Source organism: Meleagris gallopavo, chromosome 12, assembly GCF_000146605.3.
Source record: "Meleagris gallopavo isolate NT-WF06-2002-E0010 breed Aviagen turkey brand Nicholas breeding stock chromosome 12, Turkey_5.1, whole genome shotgun sequence".
Lineage (NCBI taxonomy): Eukaryota > Metazoa > Chordata > Aves > Galliformes > Phasianidae > Meleagris > Meleagris gallopavo.
In genome coordinates, this window is record NC_015022.2 from 9,857,488 (window position 1) to 9,884,623 (window position 27,136).

The 27,136-nt window shown below is 36.3% G+C and overlaps 1 long non-coding RNA gene across 1 annotated transcript; it reads right to left on the bottom strand.

Moving 5' to 3' along the window:
• LOC116217092 lies at positions 1-27,136 on the bottom strand. Its single transcript, XR_004161049.1, has 6 exons — positions 26,435-27,136; positions 25,796-25,838; positions 25,432-25,517; positions 24,281-24,331; positions 23,528-23,638; positions 1-429 (listed from the first exon to the last, which is right to left on the bottom strand). It is a non-coding gene; the product is annotated as an uncharacterized LOC116217092 (long non-coding RNA).

Here is a 27,136-nt window from a genome sequence, read left to right on the forward strand (position 1 = left end):
CAGTTTTTTTATTGTTTTCCAAATATATTACTCTTATTGCATAAAGGAAAAAGTAGTTATTTTAGGTTATTCATGGTACATGCTAGATAACCTACTATAAAAGCAAGTACTGGTAGAATATGATAGCAGTAGGACATATTTGAGAGTCTGCTCATTTATCTCATGAAGACAGATCCTTTATTTAAAACAAATCAATATCTGTTTTTCCCCCTCTTTCTTTTTTTCTTTTTGGTAATGCTAAGAATAACTAATATGTTGTTATACATAACTACTATACATAGTTACTTTAATTTAGCAAATACTCAACTTAAGCATTTATAATAGAGATAACTTAAAATAAATTATTCTCAGCACATCTAAATTGTATACACAGCCACAGTCCAATATAAATATGATTCTCATAGATCACTTCTGCTGTTTTATTTCTCCCTGAAAAAAAAAATACAAATATGCTTTTCAAAAGATAGCACAGTTACTTGTTCAAAGAATAAGCTCATACAAAAAATACATGGTGCATTAATAGCAGAAATCAAGAGCTCATCAGTAATGAGAGTAGTAACAACAATCAAAAAGCCTTAAAATGAACACTGGTGACCAGAGGTGAGCTGCTGCTTTCCCCTTCGTATCCTCGCAGCTGGGACACAGCCACCACCCAAGGACAGGCCTACTTCTGCTCGCTGATGGCCACCTGGTGGTTGAACTGGCAATTCAAGATAACAGTGCATTCCAATTAAAAAAACCACCTGAGTAAAGACACTGTCAAAAAGAGAAGCAAAGGCTGATCTCTGCATATGAAGGTGAACAGTTAGATATGTCTTGCCACAAAATACTGCACCAAGATTATTAACTGAAGGAGGAAACTACTTGATTCACTTAATTGAACAGGCTTAACAAAATGCGGTCACAGTTCTTTGTGTAATTTCACATCCAAGATGTACATTCATTAATAATGAGTTTGAGATGAATAGATTAGTGTGAACTAAACTGTCTTTATGGCAACCGTGAAGCAGTGTAAATAACTACAGAATTATGACCATTATTAAATGCTTCACACAATCCTGTATGCGAAGCAGTTGATAAAACAGCCATTCTGATGAACATTCCATGTATTCTGACATTAAAGAAGGTCTTACATACACATTTTGAATAAGATACACTGCTTTGGCTGAGAATATAGCTTTATTTGTCCTAACTGGTCATTGAGTGTTGTAGCTAGAAATTGAGCAGGTATTTCTTTGAGTAGAGTTTTATGATCCAAATTTATGAAGGAGCTGTGACAAGCAGCAACAACATTGAGAATAAACCACACAAAATCACTTCAAAACACCAAAATGTATTTTGAAAAATGCCTGCATATGCAGTAAGCTGGATGCCTGCTACTCTGCCAACTTACCCTCTGCTCAGAGGCACAGAATTGATAACTCATAGCTGTTACAAACTCATAAAATGCAAAAAAAAAAAAATACAACCCATATGAATTTGCATAAGTTCTTGTTCAGAGTTGCACATGCAACTTTACCTGAAAAAATTAAACAGAGGAAAAGAGTACTTGCAACTAACATTCAATATGAACTGGATGCAAAAACTTTTTAAAACAAGCATTAGACTCTAGAATAACATTCCCCCTCCAAAGAGAAAAGGAACAGTTCTCTTTGTGCCATAAGAATTAAGTTACACTAAAATATAAGAATTGTCATTCTGTAGATGCATATGTAATCATTAAAGCTATTTTAACAGTGGTGATGGTGACACTTTACTGAAATGAGCCACAGCATGCCAGGTGGATTACATAGCCACAGTGAAAAAAACAGCAACAAATACACAAATGAGAAACAGGTTAAAAAAAGGTAAGAGCTGGAAGAAACTGCTGAGTGTCATGGAAGTTCTGCCAGTATGAGCTACATTAAAACTTCAAATTGCTCATCATTTACACTGGTACTGCTTCCTCTATTTATCTCACTTCATGAAATTACTGTCCTGTAACAGAACTGACTTGGTAGTCATCATATTTCAGCTGCTAGGGGACCATAAACAAGTTCAGCCGCTGTGCACAAGAGGAGAGAAAAGGAAATAATCTTAACTTTAAGCACCTGAACTGAACACACAGATTTCCCAACCTACAACTCCAGCCAATAGAGACAAGTCAGCAAATAAGTGAGACTTCTCTGAATCATTTGTTAGAGGACCATACACTTCCACTGATTTTGGAGGAAAACTGGGAAAATTTCACAGTTAATCACATCACCTGCCAAACTTGACTCATGTGAACACCTCCAAGGCTGCTTACACAGACTGGCTCACAAACAAGACATCCTTTTGCACTACAAATGAAGAGCTCTAATTAAATCCTCAGATAATAGACTAAAACAGAAAACTAGCCAATAAGATCCTTATCTTCCCTCTAAACAAAGATTACACATGGGGAAGAACATGACTCATTACGCTTTAGAACTAAGGTTCCAGATTCACCTGATAAGAATTGTTTTTCTCCCCCCAGCAAAAACCCAATCTTAAGCTATCACAATAAACAACCTACTCCTAGAGTGAGAATCAAGCATACATCATTAAGAGTGAAATCATGCTACCTATCCTTTGAAACATTCATCCACTATTTCCTTAAAAAATTCACAGTGCAATATCTAGGGGAGGAGAAAAAATATTGTATTTCCAGTCTCTTGCTTATGATAGAGCTCCTTACTGTCTGCTGTGTCATAAGCCAGGCTGCATTTTCAGTGGCATTATGACAGAATACTCTTTATTTCTGTAAATGCTTTGGTAAAAATAGGAATGATCTTCTGGTTAAATATTGTGTACTGCAGACAAAACTGTGGCTCAAGACAAGTACAGTGCATGTTTAACCACAGAGCACAGCTTGTGTTTATTTAAGGATTGTACTGGAAATGCCAGTGATTCTTTTCAGCTGTCCCATTGCTTTCCCCCCTACCCCCCTCAATTTTTGTTTAATTTTTTCCATGGATGTAATAAAGCAATGCTCAAATTTGGAAAAACTAGAAACATACAGTACTGTGTAGCAGATGACTGGATATTCTAAAGAGATTCCATTAGCAGTGCCTTGGACATCATATGATGCAAGACAAAAGCAAGCACTCATAGCAGCCAACTGGAATTAATTCTTCTACAGTGACAACAGAGGTTGCAACCTACAGCTTGGAGAAACAAAGAGCTAAGAGTGAAATCAGAGGCCACCCACATATACAGAGGTGATATAAATCAAGTGTCCTAAGCTTGGTCACTGATTCCAAATTAACAAAGCATCTGTCCTTAATTCACATACCCTGAAGGTTAAGAGTGAAGCACAACATAAAATGTCAAAACTGAACCACACTGGTTAACATAAGATTACCCAACCCTGTAGCTTGCTGCAACATGCAGTAATTATCTCAGTCTAAAACACATTTGGTTTCACCCAAATATACATTTTGCTTTGATAGAAGAAAAGTTCGTTCAAATTATAACTGTTAATAGAAATACCATCTAAGATCCTGTCAGGCTGCAATACATATCACAGAAATGTTTCTCTTCCTTGCAGATTTTTGTTTTCACTTTGAAAAAACCCCTCTAGCATGAGCTGTATGTTTTGTGTTATGCCACTACACCGATACTTAGAATAACAAAGGCGTAATTCACATGAAACCTAATAAGTAAATATTTAAGAAAAAAAATGAGTAAGAACTTTTAGCTGATTGAGCCCATTTACCTCTTGGAATGAAGTCACAAGAACTCATAGAATCACATTGGTTACAAGAGACCATTAAAGGCCATCTGGTTCAACTCCCCTGCAGAGAACAGGGACGCCTACAGATCAGGTGCTCAGAGCCCCATGCAGCCTGACCTCAACTTTCTCCAGGAAAGGTGCACCCATCATCTCTCTGATCCAGAACTGAATTCTGTTTGCTCTTTTCTCCACAACACCAGGTGGCTCAAGTGAAAACAGCAAAACAGAAGATCAGATCTTATGGTTTCCTGTTTTCATCTTATACTATTTTATATTCTCATACAATTTGGTTTTAGACACATGCAGTACTGTCCCTATCTTTATAATCTCCATCTCTTCACAAGAAAAGACAGCCTGTCCTGGAGAATGAGTGCTGCCCAAAAGTAGTGCCTCCTATTTTATGTCAGCCCATGATGTTGCCAGAGGCAGATGTTGGCAGTATAACAGTAGAGATTGAACCTTCCTACCAGCGTTCCATTGCACACTGTTGCCATGTGACAGATGGCAGCAGAGGGCAGTCTGATAAAGTGGTATCCGACATACAAGCATGTATGAAGCAAAGGGGTGGAATTGAATTTCTCCAGGCACCTACCTGGATATTCATTGATGCTTGCTGAATGTTTCTGGAGGCCGAAGAGTGAATGTGAGCACAGTGAGGTGGTGGGTGGTGCATTTCAGCAGTGGCAACAGCTGATGCAGATTGTTCTGAGTACAGTACACACTTGTATAGCACTGGTGAAAATGCACAGTTAATGGCAGTGACTATGTTGAAAAACAGTGTTTTGTAGCTGACAATCTGTCCTATTCTAACAGTGTTATTGTGCCTATTGTAGTTTCCACAGAAATAAAAAGGAGACAACTTTCAGAGTGACATCGGTATGTTCAGAAATGGTGCTTAACCTGTGTGCTCTGAATAGCGATTTGGAAGAGTTTCTTCTGTTTTTGAACATGCAAATATCTGTGGAGCAAAAGCAACATATTCCTATGAACTTCTTTGGCTATCCGACAGGTATTCGTCCATACTGTTCAACCTTTTAAGATATCACAATATTTCTCCCAGATATTACAATTTACACTGTATTATTACAGTAAAAGAGAACCAAAGACTAAGAAATCACAGGATTGTTGGAAAGAGGCAAGTGTTTCACTCCTCAGTAATGCTGATTTTGGTTGCCTATTTTGTCACAGCACAGAAGAATCTTAATTGTAAGCAACTGTCATTAGATGTACAGAAACAAGTTTATCAATGGCCCATTTTAATACCAGCTCAAAACAAAATTTTTAAATCCTCAATACTTGAAGATTCTACAATATCATACATGCAATGGGGCCTTTTCATAGCTACTACTCCAAGCTATAGCCATCTAGAATTCCTAAATTACAACTCCATTTCTCTTATGTATTATAAGGCTAATCTATTTTTCTTTAACTGTATACTATTCATTTGTAAAATGGTTTTACTAATTCACAGGCCCAAAGACACTGAGCGTAGAAAGCTAAGTCTTTTACAACAGAAAAGCAAAGAACCAACCATGAATTCTCGCAGGTTAGAGAAGCCAAAGTAGCATTTGTATGTTTGCATATGTCACAAAATAACAGAACACCATAGTGATTGATGATAACAGAATAGAGATCATAATCAGGCAGTGAATTGGTGACCAAGTCCTTGCTAAACCTGCACTTGAAATCATAGAGCAGCTGAATTCATTTCTTTAAATAGGATTTATGTTTGAAGTCTGATTTCAGCTCTTCATTTCATTAACCATCTTAAGCTAAGATAAACATGCACACACTCCGAGTCCTTTATGCTATCAAGAGAATTAAGTACTAAAACATGTGTAGATGTTTTGCTAAACAGGTTTTATTTTTATCCTTTTTCACTTCCTGATAAGCTGTCACAATGACCACATGGTACTGGATGTTTTCTTGTAAAGGACTCCTAAACCTTTTCCTACTATAGAATTTAGTATTAACAGTCATGAAAGATATGTAAACTTGCCATAAGTTACATAAAACAGATCACAACAGCAGTCAAAAAAAATCAGACTGCTAGGCAAGACTATTAAATGCAAAATGGCATATACAGTCCTTTCATTCAGAAAAAAGACTACAGTATACAGCTTCTGATATTTTTAGACTGCTCTTACTTGGAAAAATTGTAATGCCTATAAAGTTCTAGTAAAACACTAAAGAAATGAACAATCTCAGCATAAACATTTGTTCCAGTGTTAGAAGTACTAACATTAGTTTAACAACTGTATAAGTTTAGGCAAAACTACTCTTTTGTTTAGTAGAGCAAAGAATGAGTTTTATTCAAAACATCAAACTAATATCTTCACTTTTGTAAGCTTTTAAAGGCACTATTATATCTATTCTGCCCAGTACACCTGTGTGCTTGGTAAGTCCTAAAAACTGAAGTTCAAAAACATTAGGGGCTTAAATTTAACATTCTTCCCACAAAACTTAATTTGTGAAGTCATGCATGAGTTTAGACATTATATGGCATTTATTTCTAAACAGAGCACTAAGAAATTCTTTTCCATATACCAAGAAAGGAAATAATATTCTCTGAAATTCATCCCAGTCAGCATCAAGTAATTTTGATGAAAGCACGGTAAGATAAATGTTTCATTCAAGTTACAAGCAACCCTAGTTATAAAAGCAATTATAATCTTCATGTCTACCACCATGTATTCGTGATTTAATTTTTTTCTAGATTTGACTCATCTGTATGAGAAGTCCTTATATTCATAATAACTGATACTCCAAGTATGTAGTGAATTATCATCATTCTTCAAGTGAAATTGAAATTTCACTAAAGACAATCTTCTACCCCTACATCCTTAATTGCTTATTAAATACAATTTCCTGTTTATCAAAATACATGAGGGAATGAAAATAAATGCAGATTAAATGGCATGCTACAGCTTAATTGCTTCTAGTTCATATGCCATGACTCCAAATAAATAGTTTTAGGAGTGTTCATTCATTTGAATAGATTGAATAGAAATCCTTCTCCAGAGAAGGAAGTATGTCAAACCTTCCTGTGAAGGCTTCTAGCATCTTTTCCCATTGGTACAAGATCTGATAGAGAAGGCCTTAAGTCAACTTCAGCTCTAGAATTATCACATACTTTTCATTGGGCAGAACTCCTCTGTTTCTGGGAAAGGAAAACTAAGATGCAGATCCTTGCTTAGTCTTTGGAATAAAATTTCCTGAAGTTTGCTGCTGAAACAGGTGATTAGTTAGTGTCTCAAAAGAAGAAAGTCCATATCCTGTAAGAAATAAGGAGGAGAACAAGGGTTTTTTTGTTTTGTTTTTGTTTTTTTTTAAAGAATTAAAAGTTTTGGTAGAATTGTAAAATAAGAAAAAATGACAAGATGTTAATAAGCTCCTATTGTCAATTACTCTGTAAGAAGTGCCTACATGACAATCAGTCCTTCCTTGTATTCTCTGATGGGTACCTTGACTTTCCCAACTTCTCCAGAGCCAGTATTTTTCTACTCCATGTTAGGAGACAAGTTTCTGATACTCTCAGGCCCCTACATACCAGTCTGTCGATCCAGAATATATGTTCATGATGATCTACCTACATATGACAAGTGGGATCAATGGATAGTCAATATGACAGTCAAACTAAGTGATTTTACTGGCATCTTTATCTACCTAGAAACACACTTGCAATTTCCTGCCCTTTTTCTTGGCAGCTTCCAGAACAATGTTCTTCGTTTGTCTACAACTAATAAGCAGAAGTATTTAAGAGTCAGATCTTATAAAATTGATTTGTAAACCTCTATTTTTCAGATTTTTGTAACCTGGCTCCATCCAGAATAAGAAAAAATACTTCAGGAAGGTGGTGGAGTTACTTTAATAAGTTTTTTTATTATATTCAATAAAGATAAGATATATCAAGGTTTACAGGAAACTTAAAATGAATATTTGAAAGGGTCTCCACAGAAACCATCAAGCAACAAGAAGTCTACCTTTTGCATTTCAGTGTTTGGGGAACATGTTTTGGGAAATGATAGAAGGGCCTAGCAAATACATCTCATGGAGAGAGTAGTGGTACAAGAGCTATAAAGGGAACTAGCAATATTTTTAAATTTGGAATTGAACAATGAGAATTGTATCGTGCCATTTTCTGGCTTCAGAGGGTAATTTTTCAAAGTATTCAAGAAATTTAGAGAACAGCAATATCCCAAACAACAGGCACTCAAAGTGAAAGATGGAGATAAAATGAAAATAGAAATAAGGCAGCAGGTTTCAAGAAATCTTCCTTGAACAACTTTTCATGTTGCCAGCATTTGCAACAGTATTTTATATAGCATTAACTAAAAACAGAGGAAATAGACATGCTCATCAATAAATATTACTTTAACAACTCTAAGTAGAAGTCTGTTGACATTTTTACCTAAAGGTATGTTGGGTATAAAAATTGCAGCTTTGAGGGGTTTCTAAACATTAAATAGAGCAGTGTTTCACATCTTGTTTCCTGAAGTTATTAAGAGTTACTAGAGTACTTCTCTGTAACAGTAATACAGCAGTTTTGAGCTACTGGAGTCAATTTCAGAAGAAAAACACTTAAAAACAGGTTTGCTTGCTTTTAGCTAGGATTCTAATATACTTGTTTTATGGACAGAAAAACAGTTTTGGTATTTGTGTAACTGTGAAATATGCCCTGCACTATCAATGTGCTAGGTCATCTGGCTTAGACAGCCACAATACTTCTCTTTAATACCGATCCAAGTACATGTTGTTCTGGAAAGAGTTCAACAGCAGTATTTTCATCTAGAGCCAGAATGCACTGGCTTTCCATTTCTATTGTCTTCTGTACTTTATCTTCAGTAGGGAAACATATATTAGTTGCACCATATTTAACTTAATTTTATTTAGTTTTACAGGTGTGCTAATGCATTTGGATAATCTTTAAAGAAAACAGCTGTAGGAAATGTAATTATCTGCAGTATTTCTCCAGATAATTTGTAGAACAAAGCTTAGGTCAAGATACTAGATGATCAAAATGGAAGTTTTAATCTTTACTAGCAATCTAAATGGAATTTTAGATCCACAGTCTTCAGAGTTTTATATCCCAACACAAATGCTGTATATCATAGTTCATTCTCGCATCTGAATAATACTGCCTAGACCATCTACTGTTTATTTGTGAAGTATGAAAGCAATAATTAAAGAGGATTAATATCAGCAAGAGCTTGACTACCAAGTTGTGTTCAAAACAAAAATCAAATAATCCTCTTCCAGTTAGTCAGTATGAAGACACATGGACTGCAAACTGCCTTCCTGAGAAGTAATGCAAGTCCCCATGCTACACGATGGCAACACTAAGAAGCAGTACTAAAATCCCAGCTACTTCCTAGAACGTACAGCTCTGACAGATTTGAATAATTTTAATTTGTGGTATAGGATTTTTCTTATGGATGGAAAACGAGACATCTTAAGCAAAGTGTCTGACCTTGCATGAATTATTTGTGAACAACAATATATGTGCTGCATAAAGCCTTTTGATTTCTAAGAACTGTAGACTAAGACCTCAGAAAAGGTTTTTAAGGTATATTCATATAATATTTTCCCCCATATTTCTGCCTCAAATCCTATATCTCACTAGCAAGAGAAAAATGTGTTATTTGCCAAAGCTGTGTAAAAAATGCTGAAGTTACCACCCATCACCCTCTACACACAAATATTTAAAAAGTTCTACAGTACTCCTGCCATTTTGCTTATATTGGTCACAGGAGAAGCAGTAACACCCACTTAACCGTACAGACATTGTAGGTGACATTTCTTCCATAAGGATGGGAGTTAGTGTCACTGTAACTTAGATTCCATAATAAGATGACCCTTCTGTTTCATAGCATGTTGACTACACAGTTTCTTTTGACATCAATAGCCTGCTCATTTGACTAAGGCACCTCAGGAGCATTCTAGAAATGTTAAGTGGTATGAGCTGCTATAAGTGGGGCAATATCATGGGGCAGAAGCGTCAGACAGACATCACATTTGGTTGAGACTGAAAGCCATTAGTAATTCAGATGAAAGCAACACCACCACTCCTGCTAAGCCCCAGGGAGCACCACTTTTCCCATTGGTACAGGATGGTTTGCATGTGTAAGTTGGGGAGGGGCAGGAGGATTTTATAGTATAGTAACCTTATTTCTGTCTCCCAGATCAGAACAATGAAGAGAATGTCATACAGTTTCTGAAGCAGCAGCTGAACTCCAGGTACTCCAAGTCACTGGACAAAGTAACACAGTGACTTCTTCCTGCTTCTTTCCAAAACCTCTAATTTCCCAAAGCTATAAAGGATTAATATGTAAAGGAGCCTGATAGTACTTTCACAGAAATTGGAACACTAGCAGCTTATGCTACAGACATCCTAGAGACAGCAATATAAAGCTGAATCAGAAAGTGTAAAATTTAACCTTACTTTTCAGCTAGCACATTTAAGTGCTACCTTATGATTGTAACTGAACAGAGTAGCTCTGCCTCTCCCATCTTCTCTAATTGATGAAGTCAATGTAGTTCATTTCCAAACAGTCCTAGAGTCAGCCTGCATGATCTAACAGTAGCAAAAGTAATGATCATTGTTTATATGGATAGCTGGTACAAGATGTTTAAATGCATTTGTAAAAGACCAGAGCAACAGAATAATGATGAACAGAATCACATTCACATATTACACTCCTGCTGACAGCATATTGTTCTTTTCATTTTATCACTATCTGTAAAATTGCTTGAGGCTTATCCATTGTTAAGTATCTTAGGTTACAAACAATCCTTTACATGCTGAGTTTTAAGCTGCAATGCCAAAGCCTCTGAAAGTACACATGAAGCAGGACTCCTTAAAAAGATATTTAGTTTTAAAATAGTTTCCATTTAAAAAAAAAAATCTGATGTCAACATTTTCTTATGCAGCAAAGAACAGAGATCAATAATTACATGACAAGCCAAGCCACCATTAGAGGAGCTATTCAATTTTATCTAGTAGAGCTCTTCATTTGTATCTGACAAGGTCAAGAGACTGCAGAGTATTTGTAGAATGTGGAAAAATTAGTGACCTTTTTCAAGGAATATAATGCCACGTGTGATACAGGAAAAAATAGAACAGCGTTTCTCTTTAGATTTCTCTAGCTGACAAAGCTAAGTAATGTTATTAGAAATCTTGAAGCTGTGAATTCTTGTGTTAAAGTGAACAAGCCTAGACTTGGGACTTGGCCACATGCAGAATAAGCAGTCACCTGAACCACTTCTTCTGTGCTCCTTCCCATCTAAACACACTTATGCCCGAAGTCACCTCATTAATATCTTCCTGAAGTTTGGCACAGGTGGGGAGAATTGAAAGGTAGGCACTGAGCAGTATTCATACATTAAAATTCAGGTACCTATAACATTATTTATGAAGATACGGCTTCAGCATATATAGAATTCCAAATAGTAAATCCATTTCATAACATCTTGTTTTCCCTTTATAATGTAAAACCCCACAAAACAGTCTCTGGAAAGCACAGAATCCATGTTTGCTGAGAATAGAGCCAGACCTGGATGCAGAGATAAAGTAAACAGAAAATGAGTATTTTGCATGTGAAATACCAAATACTTTGAGTTTTTCCCACACAGGAAATTAACAGGCTCTTGAATAAGACTCATAGCTCAGTATAAATCATCCATTACTTTTGGTAAGAGACAACACAACAGTGCCAAGTAGAGATACCATAATTGGCTGCTAAATTGCTGACCCATATTTAGAAGCAGTAAAATTAAATTAAAATAATCAGCACAGGCCAGTTAGCCTGTCTGTGGCACTGCGCTACACTGCTCTATACTGTCTGTAATACTGCTCCACAAAGTATTTAGAGTTTCCCCTCTTAAGGGTTGGCATGATTTTTTCAATGCTTCAAAATCTTATTTGCTTATCCTGGCTGTAAAAATTTTAAGTAAACTGGTTTTCAGTAAGCATTTTTAAACCATGTACCCCTAAATCATCAAGAAATACACACACACGATAGTTCCAGTTGGCAAGGACCTACAAAGATTAAATCCAACTGTCTGACTACTTCAAGGCTAACCCAAAGTAAAAACAGTATTGAGAGTATTAAAAAATCTCTTAAACATGGACAGGCATAGGATATCAACCTCCTCTCCAAAAGCCTGTTCCAGTTTCCCACTATTCTCATAGTGAAGAGGTTTTTCCTCACATCTAGCCCAAACAGCCTCAACACAACTTGTAGCTATTCCCCCTCATCCTGCCACAGAAAAGATATGGGCATTCTCCCTTCTCTTCCCCTCCTAAGATGGAGGTAGAGATCACCGTTTCTCCAAGCATACGAACACATGGAACTCAGCCTCTTTTTGCAGCTTTGTTGCCCTCCACTGGATGCACTCAACTATCTTAACCCTTTTTTGGAATTCTAGAGCCCAGACTGCACGGAGTATTCAAGATGAGGGTGTGCCCAATACGGCATGACAATCACCTCTTCCAGCTGGCTGTGTACCCTGTGGTTAATGCACCACAGAACTTGGTTTGCCCTCTCTGCTGCCACAGCACACTGCTGGCTCACACAGCCTGTCAGCCAGGATCCCTAGATCCACCTGCACAGTGCTGCACCCCAGCCTCTCATCTCTGTCCATATTTATATCTGGTATTACTCTTAACCAAGCATGCAGTCTTGGACAAAGGAAGTCTAAACAAGCCTTTCAGAGTCAGCCTAAGCACTGGGACCTGTGTCCACTAAAGACTTGTTTGCTAAACTCAAAAATATATTCCTTTTACTGTGAAAATTGTTAACCTTTGGTACCATATAATACTTTGACTGCTTTACAGTTAAAATACTGTAATGCTGAGGGGCAGTAACTACATCCAAGAGATTTTTAACTGTAATCTTGTTCCATTTCTAAACAGAATGGAATCAAAACTGACCATAAGAACTTGTTGTCTACAATACTGGTAGATAACACTCAATCTTAATTTCCTTAAGAAACTCATGGTAAGTTCCAATATTTATAGCTTTTAACTAGCTATATATTAAATATATACAGCAGACCACTTCTGAAATCTGTTCAGCAGTGATCTTCCTGAGATTCTACCCGAAAGTAGCAGTAACCTAAAGAAAGTTTCACAAGTGCTCACAAAATGAAGAGATCCCTGCACCTAAACAGTCAGGAAATTATTAGGATGCAAAATGACTTTTTATTCCATTTATGGTAAAGAAAGGAGGCTCTGTGTACTTTATATGGGTCTATTCTCATTCACATTATGAATTCCTCCTTTTCCTTTGAACAAAACTAATGCAGCAAGAGAGCAGGATCCAAGTTTACAGGAGAAAGCACAACTTTCCTAAGAACAACAGTCACCTAAGTTTCCAAGATAGATTCCATTTTCTCTATTTCATTAACTCCTCAAAGATATCTAGAGCCCATCAGCCTCCTACAAACCATTACAGTAAGTCCTCTCCTTACAGACTGCAAAAGCAGTAGGAGACAGTACTAGTGCGCTCTGTCCATGATAAAGTTGTTCTTTTCATTCCTCTTATGGTATGATCAGACAGTCTAAAGCTGTTAGGGAGTTCCAGCCCATGAATGAAAACATAACAGTTGATGTGAAAATGAGAAGTGTTCATGTCTCATGAGCTAAGAATTTGGATGAAAGAAAACTCCAAAGAATCAAAAGTTGTCTGTCTATTATTAAGATCCCTATGAGCAGATGCTCAGCTGGAAATCTGCCCCTTATACTTCACTCTGCATTTTAAGTAGATACATACAGTAACTGTCTTTCCCCAAAAGATGACCTTCCATAAAGTCAGAAAATTATGGCAATAAATTCTTAATCTATGTGAGAAGTCTCAAATCACCATCCTTACTATTAAAATGACAATCAAAACAGGACTGGCACTGCAAGGCATTCAGGACATGGTAATACAAGAGCAAGCATTTAACATTTTACTTTAGTATTTAGAAGCTACAAATAGTGAAAAATTGGGATCTTTCAGTATGAAACCAGACAAGTCAGGAAAATATTGCCATCTGGTATTAGTAAGAGAATCTACTCAGTGCACACTAAGAGCTGAAAAACCTGCAAATAGATTTCTTTTTCCATGACACAAAAATGACCAAGACAAATTACTAAATCACAGTGGAATATAGTATTTCAAAATGCAAGCCAGGCTTTGCCAGTCCAGTAATCCATTCCAGATTGAATCCTCACACCTTCCCTCATTTCTCTAATATGTGCTTTACAAGATTCTGCAGACAGACCATGAGCAGGACATTACTTCAGATTTCCTTTTTTGGGAATAATATCATAGAAGTTCTAGCTACATATTCTGATTTTTTTTTTTTTTAAAGACAAAGTAAACCTAAAATAGCATGTTAGAAAAGCTCTGAGAGACGATTACAGAAACGTTTCCAAAGCTGCCAATCTACTTGTCTTTTGGAAAAAATCTTTTAGAATTAAGTGTCATACTTAGAGATAACTTTTTACACTGTGGTTATAAAAAAATATATAACTCTAAAAAGAATAAAGAATTAAGTGTAAGTCATCACCACAATTATTGAATACAAATAGTGAGTGCTGTTCAGGAAAAATCTAAAAAAATTGGTGGCCTGCATTTCTCACTAGGGACATCCTTAGCAAAGAGGAAGTCCCTTAAGTGAACAACCAGAATTATCTCAAAAACTGAGCTTTCATGTCCTGATAAACAAAATTGTGGAATTGGGAACAGTTTTTCAGAAAAAACATAGTAACTACTTAACAGCAAAAGTACAGTGCTGCAAGTAACTGAATAGTTAGGGAAGAAGTTAAGCCTCACCTTCACAATAGTAGCAGTCAGTTGATCTGTGCAACAATTCTGTTTCAGATCTCTACATCATATCACCTTTGCTGTGTATTAAGCCCACTGGTAGCATCCCTATTATGTGGACATTTTTCATTGTAAAACAACTAATTTCCCCTGCAGTTTCCAACAGTTTTTAGAACAATAATAAAAATGACAGTACATTTTACAAGATTTAAAACAAATGAAATTAGAGTTCTGGCCTCTATGCTGTGTTTGCATAGCAACTGTGTTGAATGCAGAATTAAGCCAAGAAGACAGAAATACACTTAGCCTGCTCACAACTGGAAAGGTACCTCATTCCAGGGAGCACAAGATTATTTTACAATGTAAGACTGACTGGAGACTCAATAGGTCCTTAATGCTGTACTTCTGTGTTTGGAAGGAAGAGTTGAGGAGAATCACCCTGGCATCAGGTGTTAATTCAGTCAGAACTAGAACAGGAAAGGAGAACTGAAATGCGTGGCACAACTCAGTCTTTATGTAATCTTTCTGAATTTGTGCATCCAAAATATTGCAGGAAAAGCAGCTTTTATTTGTAAATTTAAACAGTGGAATAATCTGGCTGTACAAGACAACAGAAATAAGATGAGATAGTACCATTCTTTGTGCTTTGTGAAAGAATGACTGCAGTTACGAAGGAAACAAATCATTCTGTCTTAAATACATGGGCAAATTCATTTACATTATATGTATGCATACGGACATATTCAAACAGAACTGCTTTGAAAATTGACAGTTACTCACATGGTTTACTATAAAAGGACAGTGGATCTAAGCTCTGTACTATTAAATTTCCAAACTATTTAATAACAAACTGTCATTAATGAAAAAGTGGATGTGTTGCCAGTGTTGTCAAATCCATTAGAATGGAGGAAAACTCAGGGGGAAAAAAATGAGTACATTCATGGAGGTTGTCTGTAATTTCCTTCTCAGTAAGGATCTTATTTAAGTTTCACTTGTATGATAGAAAGTACATAAGTATAATTGTGACAATCCAAAATTCAGAACAGACTGGACTGCTTTTCATTACTGCTCTGTGTGACTTACATGTGTCACTAATAGTAGCATGATTTTAACATGGTATGCATGAGAGAAGACTTGAAGAACTGTTAGCATCTGGTAATTTTAAAAAAAATTAGAGAAAAGCTGAAGATACCAAAAATAAGGAATTTTTATCTCACTTATTTGGTTATGACCAACTGCACTGATGGATGGTTTGGGGTATGTGGTGTACAAGTGTTGAAAGATTAAGGGCAACACATCAGAGAGAATAGGAAAAAACTTACTGAGCATCATACAGTCCATCTGCGTTGGCTATACAACAGATACAATCAAGTAACTGACTGGCCAAATTTAAGTCTGCTTCAGCAATTGGGTCATCTAAAAAGCAGTTTCAAATTAATTCACTGACACATATTGAAGACTCCTGTGAATTGTCTTCAGATACATCATCTCACTTAAAAGACAGCCATGCAAAAGTGGGAGTTCATGCTTAAGCCCTCCTAAGTACCACTTTACAACGAGCTGTTTTGTTTTGACACTTATGAAGTTACCTAACATAAGGAATTTTGCTGACTATGAATCTAACAGTACATATTAAGGCCTCTAATCCTCCTCATTTTCATCTCCTCTATTTAAAATAGATTAATTATAGCATATATTGGCATCTAACATCTTATTTACTAGTTCTCTTTAGGTGAGCACTAACATCTGTTATTACACATTACTGTCATTCTTTATCAGCTGTTTTTAATTCTTAGTGATATCTATTGCCTCCTTTGAGAAGCCTGCTAAACAACTTCTCAAAGTTCCCCTTCTCACCACACAAGTCCTGCAGTTTAAGTACCAGTATTGTATGGTAACAGTCTGAAATCTACTATTAGATGACTAAAAGCTCTGTAAAAGTAAATTATTTAAAATAAGAGTCATCTGTGGCATCTTTGCAATAATCACTAGTACTAGGGCTAGAGGCACAACAGTAGCAAAACAAGATAAGGAGGATTCTAGTGGAATCAACTGAAATAAATTATTTAATAATTTATTATAAAATTATAAAATATGCAATAAAGTTCCATTATATAAAATCAGTAAATATTCACACAATTTCTTGGTGTTTTCATCTAAAATTTGCATAAAGTGATAAAAAAAGGAGACTGAGAAGAGAATACAAAGCAGAAAAGTACACAATCTCAAAATAAAGGGTAAAAAAAGAGGCAAAATAAGAAAAATGATATAAAAAGAATTCCAAATCAAGGGGAAAAAGATAAAACTCAATTGCAGTATAGGAATCAAGTTCTTAGTATGGTAAGAGTTCTCAGTGTAGAAAAGATTCATCCTAAATAAGAAGCACTGATATATTAAAGCAGAAAAAAAACTAAGGCAAAAGGAAATAAAATACAAGATATAGGGGAAAATAACATAGGATAAGCCACAGTAAGTAAAGATCCAGGTGTGCTGCATTTAATTCTGGCTCAAGAAACAAAAATAAAACAACTGTCAGAAAATAAGGGATAATCACGCAAAAAGGAAAACAAAAATTATCAGAATTTCAGAATAAAATATATTTGTAAAAGGAACTAATCAGAAACTGCTTATACAATAATGATTTTTAAGTATCACATAATATATTCCAGGTGAGCACTGCAATTTGTTCAGATTTTCAACCAACGTATTATATTGTAAAGCTAGGCATGGACTTCGAGGTTTCTTATCCAATCACCAGTATATTGCCATCACCTCTTCAATTCTACAGAAATAAAAGGTGATTTCTCATCTATATTTTCCCCACTTTGATTATTTTCAGTGTTCATATACCAAACGTAAAACCAGAAGGAAAGGATAAGTATTTATTTGGAACATCCATCAATGTGACACTTAAAATACTTAAATCACAAGTTAAGCATTACAAGTATTTAGTAATTATTCCTTAGTACAGCTACATCTGTATGTAGTGTTGATAAGACAAAAAGATAACATCAAGTGTAGAGTGCAATTAACTTTGGAATGAAAGTGCTGTAATTACAATAAAGACTTCCTGCTTCTCCCAGCAGATGTCACTGCAAGGCAGGTGCAGTGAAGGCACAGAGGTTGAAATAATTGTAAAAATGCAGCAACAAGCCAAACAGGTTCTCTTGCCCACGCAACAAGAGCACTTTTTGGATCATTTAAATTCACAATAGGAAAATGCAGCACAAGATTATTTTAGCTAAACTACTACAAAAGCTGGAAATGCTTGTACAGAAGAAAGAAATCTGAAAATAAAACTATTTCCTTAATGAAGTGTACATTCTAAATCTTATTATTCTACTACACGCTATCCTCACTACTGTGAATTTTCTATTTTTCCTTTCAAGTTTTTTAACGAGGCCATAAAAAAAACAAAAGTGTTAGGGATAAAATAATAAATCTGATCTCTCATGCTCATTTCCAATTCTTATAAAGCTATGACTGTTACAACATACAAAACACCAGCTAAGTTACTGTCATGAAAAGGAAATGAGACACAGGAGCTCAAGACATGTTAAGCTCCCTTGGTGAGGCACCCACATAGATCTGAGCGTAACGCTGCATCCTGTGAATTCTTGGCTCAAAAGAAGCAGACAGTGGCTCTGAGCTGATAGATAACTACAGTGTTCTGTCAGACTTTTTTCCTCACGGATGACTTCCCTTCTCCTTAGGCCATAAAACATTTTCCTATTCCACGTCTGTTGCACAAAGGATGTTATGCATGCAAAGCCATCACAGCATTTCATTTTCAGTCCCCAAACTGATGCCACACATTACAGGGGGCAGAGGCAGGGGAAGCACAGAAAAGTTTCCCCTGGAGCCAGTTGGCAAGAGAAGTGATGTGAGCTCCCAAACAGCCACCTCCCTCCAGCATTTTCTCCAGTGCAGCAGGAGATAGTGACAATGACAGCTTTCACCATGCCTTTCCCCATTGCTAAAGCACCCTCCCAGGCTCTCTACTGCATGTTCTTGTTTATTATTGTTAACAAAGATTGGAGAATACTTCATTAAAGTGAAAGATCTGCACATCATCTGCTTGCTAAACATCATCCATGTATATTATTGAGTAATACTTACTGGAAATTTAAATGACTTGAAATATTATTCCAGCAGATCACTAAGGTTAAAAGAAAAAGATCAGATGAAGTATGAGAAGAAAAGTTTCCTTGCAAGGATAGTGAGAACAATCTGACAGCAGAACATTTTACTTCAGCAGCTGAAGGGAGTCAGGATATGGGTGAAGGGTACTGTGATTTCTAAAGCTTCAGAACACTCCCACTGTGGAGACATTTTTCCAGAAGTCAACTGTAGATGGCTTTTTTTTTTTAAATACTGCCTCCTGAGTTCCATTTTAAGTTAATTTTTCTGAAAGATGATTTCATAAAGGTCTGTTTTAAATTAGTCTCAGATAATGCAATGCACCACAAAGGCAAAAGTTATGTAAATGACTCTGAAGTGTTTAATTTTATGTAGCAGATATTTTTCAGTCAAATATTGAGAGACACAGGAGAATCTGAAGCTGGAAGACACTGTACCTACTCTGTTCCAAACCTGAGCTGTAATAAGAACAGACATCCTCTGAGTAGGTGTTCTCAATGTTTATCCCAGTTAGCTTACCAGAGCAAGTACTTCAAACAGTGCACTCAGTCTGAAAAAGTACTTTGATCAGCAGGCAATATTTGAGAACTAAACACAGCCACTTGCACAGGGACTTCACAAGCCTCATGCCGACATAAGTGGTTACGTACTTCTCTATGTGACGTAGGCACTGTTCCTGGATTGGCTGTCAGGGTTCTGTCCAACTCTCACTGAAGTCAGTGAGATTTCTCACACAAATTCTCTAAGAGAATTTATCACCAACTGGGCTGCTATTTCTACTGTACAAAAAAGTCGCAACTAAGCAATGGAGCAAATAGCATGCCAAAGATTTTGACCTTGTATCTCAACCTCCTGCTGGGTTTGGTAAAGGTAAAAGTTGGATATCTTGAAAGAACCGTGGCAGTCTGATCCTCTGTTTTCTTAAGGAAAAATATGAATGACAATCTCTAACAGCTTTGAAAGACTAAAAAAAGTGAAAAATCAAGTGGATAGAACAATTTGCATGACTGAGGGAAAAAGTGTTTCTACAGAGATCTTCCCATTCAGAGAAGAGTGGGAAAGAGTGAAACTTCATTTTTGACTGTTATTTCAATAGCCAGATCTACTTAGATCATCCAAACTAAAAGAATTAATCTTCAAGTTCATTCAACCATCACTTCCAGTACTTTGGAAGTATGGTAAAGCATTATCACCCATCTCAGAGGTATGAATTCCTGAGTCATGATTTATGCAGGTTAATACACTTTAAGGATACTTTCTAGACATTTTCACTTACACAGTAAGTGTACTGAACCACACATCTTGCTCCACTGGATTATAAATCTGGACTCTAAACTGTAATTCAGTTGAAAGCTAAATATAACTTGCAAAGTATTTAGCTGAAAAGTTCTGGTTCTGTAGGACACACTGCAAAAGAGGCTTCCTTTGAAACTGAGATGCCATAAAAGTTTTTCTTTCTTTGAAGTACACAAACTTTGCCAACTTTGAACTAAAGGATCTGTCTTATTCAAATGACCAGGGCAATGATAAAAAGCTTGTATTAATGTACCAATAATTTTAGTATTGATGCATCAACAACTTTGTTAGTACTACTTTTAAGGCTACATCTTCATGCAATAAGAACTGTGTTTTAACCAATTTATTCCAGAGAATCAGTATATTCTGATTTTGCTATCATATACAAGGACATCTGAAATCAAATCGAGATCTGCTGTGACTGGATGCAGCTCTGCCAAGCTCAACAGGTGAATTTCCCTAACATTGCTTCAAAGACCATAGTTCAGCACAATGGTAACAAACAGCTCTTACCACTAGCAAGACTATTTGACAAGTGACTTTATTACTTCTTTTAATCACACACTTTAATCGTTCACAAACTTTAAATTCTACATTCAATTACAGTTGAAGCTACTCTCAATAGGAACCTCCTTTGGGAGAGATTCTGGAAATAAAACAGTGCCTTCAGGCTAGCAAAGTTCAAGACATTTTTCAAGTTGCCACAGCAATTTGAGTGATGTAGCAGATTACCCATGAGCTAATGTGGTTAACTTAATAGATGAAAAAAATCAGCCCCCATTTTCATTTCTGCTTCTTTTGTTTACTTCGGTGTGACAACAAAATTACAAGATGTACATATTTCCAGTGTCGGTTACTGTTAAAGTAGTCATCCACAAATGAGTTTGGAAGAACATTCTTATGCTTTCGACTTTCCAATTCAAAGGAATTATTCATTACACAAATTAAACAGATGCTTTAAACTCTGAAGGAAAAGATTTCTCTTGCAAATACTTCCAGCCTCCATAGTTCTCTAGAAGAGATTCTTACTACAATACATGGTTAAGAAGGGATCTCAAAATAACAAGGTAGGTATCTGAATCAAAGCATCGTTTGCATGGGTTTAGTTAGCTAACTCCCTGAAGCACTTTTAAAGCACCACATAAGATCTCAAAGCAGACTCAGCATTCACTTCAATGAAAAGGTTAATTCAGATCAAAATCTGATTATGACATTTGCATCATTGCAGTAAGTTTATCTCACACAGGATGAATTCAGGATTCAAGAAAAGTTACCAAAGAAAGAACAACATTTTCCACTGGGGAAAAAGAGATCCTCACCACAATTATTTCTCAAAGTAAGATATATCCATAATACTTGCAAAAGAACAGAGGTGACCTTGATAACATCTGAAAGCTGATGTAAACAAGGCAATTGCATTCTTGATCCCTTAGAGTAATCAAAGCCTCTAAGTTATTAAAGTAGGTAATAGCAGGAGAATCATCTTTTCTGACTGGCTGGCTATACTGGGTTTAATGCACCCAAAACATTGCTTACTGTTTGCCTGCCAGGAGACACTGTCAGCTCATACTGAACTTGTCTGCCAGGACATCCAGATCCCTTTACACAGAGCTCTTCTCAGTCTGTACCTGAATCTGACATCATTTTATCCCAGATGCATTACCAGCCATTTATCTTCTCTGAATTTCACACCACTGTCAGTTGTCCATGAAGATATGCTTCCAATTTAGAAGTGATAAAATTCAATTTAGCTCCCACAGTACTAGCCAAAGGATCGAGGAACCCATTTTAAGGAGCTCCTCCTTTAAGAAGCAATAAGTCTGCCAGAACATTTATACTTTGGTAGCAGCCATTGCTAGATTATGCTCTGTGTGTTCAGTTACATCTACTACAGATCCTACTGTTAGAAGTTCTGTAACTAAAAGCATTACTTCAGATGTTAAAGTAATTATATTTAACATCACCTTTTTTAAGCTTGATAAATCTGTCCTATGCTACAAAGGAAAGCTTGAATGTTCATCTCAAGAGAACACTATATGAACAGATAGAATGTATTCCTTTAAGTTCAGTGCATACTATACAATGTACCAACAACACAAGACTAGAGAGCACTGGAAACAGAAAAGAGAAAGCCATTTTGACACATTGCTTTGTTCAGTGTCATTTTTACATTAACACTCTAAAAGGTAACAAAAGGTTGCACTGAACCTAAGTTGCTTAGGTTTTGCTGAGGCCTGTTCATTGCTACATTTCTTTAAGTTTACAATGAAAGATGCTCAGCTACCCCTCCCTACCCTAAAATAAAGGCAAGAGTATGCTGCTAATAGAATCACATTATTACTATTGGATGGGTTTGCCAGGTACCTTGGGGGATATTGATACAGTAGTGAGAACTCCGTGAGGCCTTACCACAAGTCAAAGAGCTGTGTCCCTCATCTTACATACTAACTACAAACGCTTCTCCTGATGCTGTCAGCTCACAGTGTAAATACGGTTCTATCCCTTTTCCAATATCGATATCAAGCTGCTTTTGAGCAGCTAGGCTCACTTTACTAGCTGACATTTGCTAGATGTCAGAAAAAATTCAGCTTTCGCATTCTCAAAAATTATAAAGGAGGAAAAGCAGACTGTAGCAAGCAACAGATGCTTTCATCAGGACAGCAAAACATTCATGACAGTACTACACAGTCTGAGAAACCAAATGCCTAGTTTTCATCAAGAGACTGGCAATTTAGACCAATTTTTAGATGTGAGCATGTATACATGACTTGTCTTATCTACTTCATCATTTTCCCTGCAATGCCCTAACAAAGCAACAAAAACAGTAACAAAATTTCACAAAATGTTTTCTGAAATATCAACCAATGAGATATATTTGAACATCCCTGGAGTTCTACATTAAACAGTAGGAATGTTGTAAAACATTATTTTCAATTTTCCATTTAATAATTTGTTGTTTAGATAAATCCCAGCCAGAGATTCAGTCCCTTGGAGCCCATACAAAGGATTTTTAGAACAATAAAGACGAAACAAAGTTAACTATTGAGACTGCTGGTTTATTTTTCAGTAGAAGGAATTCCATTAAACAAGTGTTCTAACTTCATCATACTATTCAAATTTCAATTTCAAACATCTGAAGTTGAATTTTTCAAATGATCTATTGCTTTGGATCAAGCTAAAACTAGAAGTGTTGTTTTCAGTTAGTTTGGCACCTGATTAAAAATAATTTCTGATGCTTGGACAGTAATAGATCTGTGTCAGATAGAATACCTGAAAATCACTGCGATAATGAAGTAATAAATGTAACTCATTAGTTGAATCAGGTGGATTATTTTGGTATGTGCAATATTCATTGCTCTAAACTTCTTTAACAACTGAACTTTATAACAGAACAGGAATAATACCCATGTGAAACAGTAAGGAAACAATCAGCACAGATTACACTAATTTCACTAACAGAAACAAATTATTGCTCCTTGGTATCTAAATTTAAATTAAAGTAAAACTAAACCAACACCACATCAAGGAGAATTTCATTATTTACCTGTCCTAATGCAAGTCCTAAAAGCACAAACAGAAACAAAGCCAAAGATGGTGCAGTGTGAGCAGTAACACAACCACATTCCACTCATGCCCAGTCCACTGGGCTTCACACCTAGAAATGTAGAAACATGACGGTCATTGGATTTGCGTGACTCTTCAACATTCACTTCTTTAAAGAAAAAAGAATGCCTCACTTCCATAGCCAGGCCTAGCATCAACTAAGGAAGTAACCCACTGAAATTTCCTGTTATGATCTTCTTTCATTATTATTCATTTAAGCCCTTGGGGTACATTGCTTAACTGCTAGCACTTAAAAGTCAGTATGTTTTAAAAGAGCATTTAATTCTGAGAATATTCTGCATTGTAACATGAAGATACGGAATTCTTCTGGCAGTGTTGCAATCATTCCCACTTCCCCTGTAAATCATAACCATCTCACTTTGGTAAGCTCAGTAATCAAAGGTTGGGGTGGCAAGTAGAAAAGGTGGCTCATTCCACGAGTATTAGGAAAGAGCATGAAGGGAAAACGCAGCAGCTTGGAACAGAAAGGCAAGGACAGAGACAAGTGACAATTCATACAAGCCCAGAATAATTTATCTAATTTTAAGCAACGATGACAAGGGAAAAAATGTTGATATTTGGGCATGACTGCGTTCCAAGATCTTTGTTTTAGGAAAGAAGAATGCTGAAGGCAGAAGACTCCTCCCAAAGGCAGAAGGAAAAACTAATACTACTAAGAGACAATGACTCCTACCAGCAGTCAGTTGGATTGGGTCTCCAAGGATTTTCAGAGACTTCTCTTGAGCTGAAGTGTAAACCGAGCATAAACATGAGGAAAATATATAGCAATTCTGATGTTTCATATTAAAATAAAATCTGTAGAAGCATTCACACCCCTTCCCATAGGAAACACAGACAACTGTACAAGTGACTACTAGATTTCTCTTCAGATGTCTTTTCTATACTATTCTTCATAAAAATCTTAGTCCAAGATCTCTGCCCTTTCTTTGCTGTCTTGGTCCCTTTCTACTTAGGCTAGTATTTGTTCTTCTTAAAGGACACAGATGACTGCTATTAATACTGTAGTGTACTTGATGCCTGAAAGACAACTGATACAGCAGAAAAACCAAATACATTGTACTTAGTTCACAACACAATAGCCTACAAGACTCACCACTGTATGTGGTATATCTGTATCAAATAACTGGTAATAAACTCAAATCAGATTTTCTAACATAATTGGCATTTCTTAAGTAGAGTCAAGCCCTCAGTGGTCTTGGGAAGTTGAAGGTGCTTCTCCATCTCCCACAGTTAGGCTACTTGCAGTTGTTTTTATGTTTGTTTTTTATTCCTGTCTAAACAGTATTCTTAATTCTCTTCCTGCAGTAAGCATGCATCCTTATGGAAGTCAGGCCACAATGCCAGCTTTGCAAATTTTTATTTCAACCCTCTGACAATAGGCTACTGAGAGTTGGGAATTAACATAACTATCTCTAATCAAGTATGCTTGTGATTAGTATATTGAATACAAAAAATAAATGTTTATATAACTAAATTCTACTATCACCTCTCCTAGAGTTCCTGTCCTCTTTACAAGAGAAAATGGAGAAAGCATAAGCATATGAAGGAATTTACTTAATCTCATGCAGTTTAGAATTATTCTAACATTTTAATATGTTCTCATGCAAACCACCAATACAAGAATGAGGGAAGTATAACTAACTGAATTTCTAACCAGTGACAGAATAGTTTTTTCTAGCAGTACATTTCTGTGATATAAACCAGCTTATCCAGTTCACTGCAAATACATAACAGCAATAAAGCTAACACCTACCATCCACTTATTTAAATATAAGACAGCATTTGTTCACTCTATACACAATGTGCTCATGTGAAAGAACTTACATTTTTTCTCTTTAAGGCATTGATGCATCAGGTTAATCTTCACAGAAGCAGGCCTAACAACCTCCATAAATGAGGTACAAAGCTCTCTGAAAATTTATTAAGTAATTGAATATAGTGTTATTCTTCTGCATCAGAACTTCAGATGATGAAATACATTTTTAATAAAGGCACTTCAGAGATTTCAGAGATGAGGAGCCAGAAATTAAGTTGTCCTACAACATTTCAAAGCAGTTATTTTAATACCATTAAACAGATGTTCTTACCTTGCTAAAGTTTATTACGTTATCTGATAATTCAAAGAGAAGTAGAAACAATTCTGTAGAATGACATATGTAATCAGAGTCAAAAAGTGAAGAACACTTACACGCATGGGCAAGTCCTGTGTTAAAGTTGTAGAAGTTGTATGGCTGCAAATATACAAATGCAAATATATGCAAATAAACAGGTTCAACAGAATAGGCCATCCTATGTCCCATCCAGCATTTATTCAAAATAATCATCACAGAATCACACAAAATCATAGAATGGCCAGGGTTGGAAGACACCTCAAGGGTCATGAATCTCCAACCCCCCTGCCACATGCAGGGCCACCAACCTCTCCTTGTAGACTAGGCAACTTCTGATTACATGCTTTGCCTTCACATAGTATCATAGTCTGCAAGTACAACATGTGATTCTTCATTTCAAGTAGCTGAATTACAGCTTATCCCAGCACCTTTGAGTTTTACACTAAGGAAGATAGAGCTCACAACAATAAAATAAGATGGCCAGCATGCATCATTACATATTACTGTAACTTACACAAATCAGCCACAGAAAAAGTAAGAAGGAAAAATCACATGACCTGGCTTTCACAGCATATACAAATGAGGGTACTGTAAAACTACCATGCAATGGACAGTGCAGCAATGACAACAAAGCAGCAAAGCCCTAGGCTACAGCAGCTGAGGATACGCAGCCATAGCACAGAAATAAAGGAAAGATATAGGAAAGATCTACTTACCCTCAGAAGGCCTCAGGTACACATGAATCTTCAGCAAGACATCCTTGTCTCTACTGTTTCAACCCTTAAATGAGGTCTGGGAAGGGGTTGATCCTTGCTCCACCACTTTCAGTCACTCAGGTGTACTGTATTGCATGCACCTGAGCTCCTCTGGGTTGGTCCTGCCTTCCCACCAGGTGCTCAATTACTGCTTCAAGCCATGACTTAGTATTGCCACTACAGGTACCTGCCTACTCAGGAACTCAAAAGTGGTCAAAGACACACATAGCAACTGAATACTATTTATTAAGGACTCAAATAAGTTAAAAAATGAAATTTTACAGGTCAAGTTCTTAAAGAAGAGCCCCCATATTCATAAAGAACATCTCCAAAGCATGTATTCCTACATAACAGTGATATACTAACAACACTATGAAAAAAAAAAGTTTTTGTCACAGTACAAAGACTATCAGCTCTATAAGATGAAAAACCAAACTTGATAGGCTCAAGCCCATGCTACCCAAGTAATGCAGGGGAGAAGTCAGCTAGGAGTCCAACTCACCAGACAAACTAACAGAGATGAAACAGGCCCACAGGTAAACTAGTCTAGCCTGCCTCGGGGTAGGCCCTCACCCTTAAGAGATATAGATGTAGTACCACCACTTCTGAAGACAAACACTAATAATACAGCTCACACAGCAAAGACCAGGTTTTAAATAAAGC